The sequence below is a fragment of the Leuresthes tenuis genome, unplaced genomic scaffold, assembly GCF_036924035.1.
Source record: "Leuresthes tenuis unplaced genomic scaffold, fLeuTen1.0.hap1 SCAF_22, whole genome shotgun sequence".
In the NCBI taxonomy this organism is placed as follows: Eukaryota; Metazoa; Chordata; class Actinopteri; order Atheriniformes; family Atherinopsidae; genus Leuresthes; species Leuresthes tenuis.
In genome coordinates this window covers 27,378,771-27,386,462 of record NW_027325376.1, presented here as the reverse complement: position 1 = coordinate 27,386,462, position 7,692 = coordinate 27,378,771, and the positions used below count along the sequence as shown (strand labels likewise).

Here is a 7,692-nt window from a genome sequence, read left to right as displayed (position 1 = left end):
CTTTTTACAAACTTTTGTCGGACGTTCACACCTTCTTGCAGCTGAACACCTCCGCTTCCACTTTTGATGGTGTATATTCGGGCATACAAACCTTTTCTTACCCGCTTTTTGCAAACCTTGGTCAAACTTTCACACTTTGTTGCTGAACAACTCCGCTCCCTCTTTTGATTGTGTACAGTCGGGTATTTTCACCTTTTCTTACCCGCTTTTTACCAACTATGGTCCGGCATTCAAACCTTCTTTTAGCCGAACACATCCACTCCTGCTTTTGATGATGTATGGTTGGGTATTCGCACCTTTTCTTATCCATTTTTCAGTAATTATGGGTGGACATTCACACCTTCTTGCAGCTGAACACCTCCTCTCCCGCTTATGATCATGTGCGGTTTGACATTCGAAAATTTTCTTTCATGTTTTCTAGCAATTATGGGTGGACATTCAGACTTTCTTGCAGCCGAAAACCTCCGCTCCCTCTTTCTAGCATACATTGTCGGGCATTCGCACCTTTTCGTACCCGCTATTTAAAAGCCATGGTCAGACTTTCACACCTTTTAGTAGCCTAACAACTCCGCTCCCGCTATTGATTGTGTACAGTCGGGTATTGTAACCTTTTCTTACCCGCTTTTTACCAACTATGGTCAGACATTCACACCTTCTTACAGCGGAACACCTCCGCTCCCTCTTTTGATGGTGTATATTCGGGCATTCGAACCTATTCTTATCCCCTTTTTACAAACTATGCTCGGAGATTCACACCTACTCACAGCCGAACAACTCCGCTCCCGCATTTGATGGTGTATAGTCGGGCATTCTCACCTTTTCTCATCAGCTTTTTGCAAATTATGATCTGACATTCACACCTGCTTTTGATAATGTATGGTTTGTCATTCGCACCTTTTTTTACCCATTTTTCATGAATTATGGGAGGACATTCACACCTTCTTGCAGCCGAACACCTCCTCTCCCGCTTATGATCATGTGCGGTTTGATATTCGAAAATTTTCTTTCATGTTTTCTAGCAATTATTGATGGACATTTAGACCTTCTTGCAGCTGAACACCTCCGCTCCCGCTTTTGATGGTGTATAGTCGGGCTTTCCAGCCTTTTCTTCCCTGGTTTTTACAAATTGTGGTTGGACATTCAGACCTTCTTGCAGCCGCAAACCTCCGCTCCCTCTTTTGATCATACATTGTCGGGCATTCACACCTTTTCTTACCCGCTTTTTACAAACTTGCACCTTCTTACAGCGGAACACCTCCGCTCCCTCTTTTGATGGTGTATGTTCGGGCATTCAAACCTTTTCTTACCCACTTTTTACAAACTATGGTCGGATATTCAAACCTTCTTGTAGCCGAACACATCCACTCCTGCTTTTGATGATGTATGGTTGGGCATTCAAACCTACTTGTTTCCCGCTTTTTACTATGGTCGGCCATTCACAGCTTCCTCTCCACCATACTTGTATGGTGGGATGTTCACACCCACTTGCATCCACTTTTGTTGATATTTAGTCGGTCATTCGCACCTTACCCGCTTTTGGCAAACTATGGCCTTCTTGCAGCCAAACACCTCTGATCTCGCTTTTGATGATGTAAGGTTGGGCATTCAGACTTTGCTTCACCTGCTTTTCACCAAATATAGTCGGACATTCACACCTTCTTCCAGCCGAACACTTCCGCTCCACCTTTTAGTGTTCTATGGGGCATTCACACCTTTTTTTTCACCGCATTTTATAGATTACGGTTGGAAATCCAAAGACCTCTCCTCCCGCTTTTGTTAATATACAGTCAGGCATTCTTACCCGCTTTTTCTTGCAGCCGAATATTTCCGCTCCACCTTTTAGTGATGTATGGTTGGCATTTGCACCTTTTCTTACCCTCTTTTTATACTGATTGCTGAAGATTAAGTTGTTCTTTCTCAAACTACAAAATTTTTTTTATTGTTGAAACTTGATTTGAAGTGGATAAATAAAGAGGACAAACAGTTTTAAGTCAGGCTGATAGAAGGAATTAATTTTTTAGCAAAATCTGTACTTCGTCATATGTCGAGAGATGCTTATTGCTGAAGAAGTTCTTTCTCATTCTACAAAGTACAACGTTGTTTATCGTTGAAACTTGTTTAGACATGAATAAATATGAAGGACAAAGCAGTCTTAACTTGGCTTAAGTTAAGGAATTCGTTTTATAGGAGAATCCGAATTTGTGCATAACTCGTAAAATAGAGCTTATTTTCGGATTCCTGAAGAATGAGTCTGGTTCTTTCTCATAATACAAAGTTTGTTGTTTATTGTTGAAACTTCATCAGAAGTGAAGAAATAAATGAATGCCTATCAACAAATGTGGGATCTAAACTCTAGTGCTTCCTCTAAAATAATTTCCATCCATCCATCATCTGCCGCTTATCCGGGGGTCGGGTCGCGGAGGCAGCAGCTTGAGTAGAGAAACCCAGACGTCTCTGTCCCCGGCCACTTCCTCCAGCTCTTCCGGGGGGACCCCGAGGCGTTCCCAGGCCAGCCGAGAGACATAGTCTCTCCAGCGTGTCCTGGGTCTTTCCCGGGGTCTCCTCCCAGTGGGACGAGCCCGGAACACCTCCCCAGGGAGGCGCCCAGGGCGCATCCTAACCAGATGCCCGAGCCACCTCATCTGACTCCTCTCAATGCGGAGGAGCAGCGGTTCTACTCCGAGCCCCTCCCGGATGACTGAGCTTCTCACCCTATCTCTAAGGGAGAGCCCAGACACCCTGCGGAGGAAACCCATTTCGGCCGCTTGTATTCGCGATCTTGTTCTTTCGGTCACTACCCACAACTCGTGACCATAGGTGAGGATGGGAACGTAGATTAACCAGTAAGTAGAGAGCTTCGCCTTCTGGCTCAGCTCCCTCTTCACAACGACGGGTCGGTGCAGAGCCCGCAACACTGCAGACGCCGCACCGATCCGCCCGTCAATCTCCCGCTCCATTCGTCCCTCACTCGTGAACAAGACCCCGAGATACTTGAACTCCTCCACTTGGGGAAGGATCTCATTCCCGACCCGGAGAGAGCATTCCACCCTTTTCCGGCTGAGAACCATAGTCTCGGATTTGGAGGTGCTGATTCTCATCCCAGCCGCTTCACACTCGGCTGCGAATCGCTCCAGTGAGAGCTGAAGGTCACGGCCTGACGACGCTAACAGAACCACATCATCTGCAAAAAGCAGAGACCCGATTCTGAGGTCGCCAAATCGGACACCCTCAACGCCCTGGCTGCACCTAAAAATTCTGTCCATAAAAGTTAGGAACAGAATCGGTGACAAAGGGCAGCCCTGACGGAGTCCAACTCTCACCAGAAACGTATCCGACTTACTGCCGGCAATGCGGACCAAACTCTGGCACCGGTCATACAGAGACCGAACGGCCCCTATCAAGGGGTCCGGCACTCCATATTCCCGGAGCACCCCCCACAGGACTCCACGAGGGACACGGTCGAACGCTTTCTCCAAGTCCACAAAACACATGTAGACTGGTTGGGCGAACTCCCATGCACCCTCCAGGATCCTGCCGAGGGTATAGAGCTGGTCCACTGTTCCACGGCCAGGACTAAAGCCACACTGCATCTCCTGAATCCGAGGCTCGATTATCCGACGGATCCTCCTCTCCAATACCCCCGAATAGACCTTACCAGGGAGGCTGAGGTGTGTGATACCCCTATAGTTGGAACACACCCTCCGGTCCCCCTTTTAAAGAGGGGGACCACCACCCCAATCTGCCAGTCCAGAGGCACTGTCCCCGATGTCCACGCGATGCTGCAGAGGCGTGTCAGCCAAGACAGCCCTACAACATCCAGAGCCTTGAGAAACTCAGGACAGACCTCATCCACCCCCGGGGCCTTGCCACCGAGGAGCTTTTTGACCACCTCGGCAACCTCAGCCCCAGAAATGGGAGGCCCCGTCTCCGAGCTCTCCGACTCTGCCTCTTCCGAGCACGTGTTGGTAGGATTGAGGAGTTCCTCGAAGTACTCCCCCCACCGACTCACAACATCCCTAGTTGAGGTCAGCAAAGCCCCGTCCCCACTGTAAACAGTGTTGACTGTGAGCCGCTTCCCCCCCCTGAGACGCCGGATGGTGGACCAGAATCTCTTCGAGGCCGTCCGGAAATCGTTCTCCATGGTCTCACCGAACTCCTCCCAGGCCCGAGTTTTTGCCTCAGCAACCGCCGAAGCCGCGGCCCGTCTGGCCTGTCGGTACCTATCAGCTGCTTCCAGGGTCCCACTGGCCAAAAAGGCCCGATAGGACTCCTTCTTCAGCTTGACGGCTTCCCTCACCACTGGTGTCCACCAGCAGGTTCGAGGGTTGCCGCCACGACAGGCACCGACCACCTTACGGCCACAACTCCGATCAGCTGCCTCGGCAATGGAGTCACGGAACATGGCCCATTCGGACTCAATGTCCCCCACCTCCCTCGGGATATGGTTGAAGCTCTGCCGGAGGTGGGAGTTAAAGCTCCTTCTGACGGGGGATTCTGACAAACGCTCCCAGCAGACCCTCACAATACGTTTGGGCCCGCCAGGTCTGATCGGCATCCTCCCCCACCAGCGGAGCCAACTCACCACCAGGTGGTGATCAGTTGACAGCTCCGCTCCTCTCTTCACCCGAGTGTCCAGGACATACGACCCCAAGTCCGATGATACAACCACAAAGTTGATCATCGAACTGCGGCCAAGGGTGTCCTGGTGCCAAGTGCACATATGGACACCCTTATGTCTGAACATGGTGTTCGTTATGGACAGTCCATGACCAGCACAGAAGTCCAACAACATAACACCACTCTGGTTCAGATCGGGGGGGCCGTTCCTCTCAATCACACCCCTCCAGGTCTCACTCTCATTGCCCACGTGAGCATTGAAGTCCCCCAGCAGAACGAGGGAGTCTCCGGTAGGAGCATTCTCCAGTGCCTCCCCCAGAGACTCCAAAAAGGGTGGGTACTCTGAACTGCTGTTTGGCGCATAGGCACAAACAACAGTCAGGACTCGTCCTCCCAAGGCGGAGGGAGGCTACTCTCTCGTTCACTGGGGTAAACCCCAATGTACTGGCACACAGCCGGGGGGCAATAAGTATGCCCACACCTGCTCTGCGCCTCTCACCACGGGCAACTCCAGAGTGGAAGAGAGTCCAACCCCTCTCAAGAGGACTGGTTCCAGAGCCCAAGCCGTGTGTCGAGTTGAGTCCGACTATATCTAGCCGGAACCGCTCAGCCTCGCGCACCAGCTCCGGCTCCTTCCCCAACAGAGAGGTGACATTCTAAAATAATTTCCTTTCTCAATTCAGAAATTTGTGTGTGTAAGTCACAACACCCGTGACACCAAAACGGCTTTCTTTTCTCTCTTTTCTCTACACTCTACACTGTGAGCACACACACCAAATCAGAAAGGCTTTTTTCTCTCTTTTCTACATTATGGACTGTGGGGACACAAAACCGCTCTCTCTTTTTTTTTTTGATTGTGTGCCAGGGCGTTGTCTCACGTATTAGATTATGCTTAAGATACGAATGGGTTTATCAGTCACATCAGAATCCATACATACTGATCCTCCCGTAATAAAATGGTCGGATCTTATCAAACACACTTTGTTTCTTGTGACAATCAAGTCAGCGAAACAGCGTATACACGTCAAGACCCTGAATCAAGTTTGCCACAAGAACTCATAAGTTTGGCAGTATTGCTCTGCCATCAGCAATCATATACCCATTTTATTTTCGTGAGACATGTGCAGGCACCTGTTCATCTACTGTTCTATCACTCTATCACTATGAATTAGTTTATCTATTATCAATAAGGATACTTCTACAACTACTATCAAAGTATGTCCGGACTTCTTATGTTGTCAGTTGCTATATATGAATAAGTGGGTAGCTACTGACAAGCATTAAGCATGTCACACAGCCCAAACATATAACATTTCAGGACACACCACACAGTTAACAACCACAGTGAAGCGTGTCAAAGCCCAAACATGTAACATTCAACAGGACACTTACACAACACATTCAAATCAAACAGTCAGACAACATACAAGAACATATACCCCAGCCGGCATTGCTCCCTGCCTATTTTCCTACAGCTCACAATGTGTGTGCACACCTTTATTCACAAACTCTTCAACTTATACTCTTTTACCGAAGCTGCTACAGCTCGATTGGCCGAATACCCTTAGATCCTATTTCGGTGAATTTGACATCTGCCTTACATGTAACAGATTAGCGGTTTAGCAGTTTTAATTTAGTTTGAGTGAAGGAATTCATTTTATAGCAAAATCCGAAATCGTGAAGAACTCATGAAAGTAAGCTTATTCTCGGATTCCTGAAACTTTAGATTTGCTCTTTCTTTTACTGCAAAGTACAACGTTGTTTTTTTTTTTTGACAGTTTTAACATAGTTTGAGTGAAGGAATTCATTTTATAGATAAAATCCCAAGAGTCTGCTGAGAAAAGAGAGTGAATGCGAAGTAGACTTTAACACGGCTCTGGGAGCGAGCAGAGTGTGGGCTAAGCGGGAGAATTGCTTGAAAGAAACGCGACACCGAATGAGCGGTCAGAACAAAGCGTCAATACGGTGTTCCCGTGGTGTTTTTACTCTGTGCAAAAGACAAGGCAGCCATCGAATAGGGCCCGATTGTTCCTACTTGGTCAGCCGAGGAGCAAGGGGGGGGAGAAAGCGTCTCAATCAAGCAAAGCTCACCATGGGGAAGGTGGCTATGCCAACTAGCCTGATGCCCTGCTCCCGCAGTGACGGATAATCGCACTCTGGTTTCTCTTCATAACGTACAACTCTTTCGCCTTTTATTAAAGACTTCCGTGGAGAGCAGCACTAATGAGTTGTTTCTATTTTTGGCAGGCTTTACCTTTGCGGGTGAAGCCCATTCTGTCTGTGCAAAAAAAATCTTGTTACTGTGCAGAGTGACTTCTCTGAGTAGAGTCGCCGTACCTGTTGCGACTGTGCCGATGTTTGAAGCTGGAGTGCAAAGGTGTTGCTTGAATGGTGCTTGCTGGAGCGTGCGGGAGTGCAAAGTTATACCATTTAAAAGGGCTGAAGAGTGCTCATTGCAGCGGGTGGGCCATAGTAAAAAGCGGTTGAGAAAAGGTGCGAATGCCCAACCATACATCATCAAAAGCAGGAGTGGATGTGTTCGGCTACAAGAAGGTTTGAATGTCTGACCATAGTTTGTAAAAAGCGGGTAAGAAAAGGTTCGAATGCCCGAACATACACCATCAAAGGAGGGAGCGGAGGTGTTCCGCTGTAAGAAGGTGTGAATGTCCGACCATAGTTGGTAGAAAGCGGGTAAGAAAAGGTTAAAATACCCGACTGTACACAATCAATAGCGGGAGCGGAGTTGTTCGGCTACTAACAGGTGTGAAAGTCCGACCATGGTTTGTAAAAAGCGAGTAAGAAAAGGTGCGAATGCCCGACAATGTATGATCAAAAGCGGAAGCGGAGGTGTTCGGCTGGAAGAAGGTGTGAACGTCCGACCAAAGTTTGTAAAAAGCAGTTAAAAAAAGGTTCGAATATCCAACCAAACATAATCAAAAAGTGGGAGCAGAGCTGTTCGACTGCAAGTAGGTGTGAATGTCCAGCCATAATTACTCACAAACGGGTAAGAAATGGTAGTATTGCCAGACCATACATGATCAAAACAGGGAGCGGAGGTGGTTCAGCTGCAAGATC

The 7,692-nt window shown here is 48.3% G+C and overlaps 1 non-coding gene across 1 annotated transcript; it reads left to right on the top strand.

Moving 5' to 3' along the window:
- The first annotated feature begins 6,768 nt into the window (after positions 1-6,768).
- LOC140282422 (U5 spliceosomal RNA) lies at positions 6,769-6,882 on the top strand. Its single transcript, XR_011909859.1, has one exon. It is a non-coding gene; the product is annotated as a U5 spliceosomal RNA (small nuclear RNA).
- Positions 6,883-7,692: the final 810 nt, after the last annotated feature.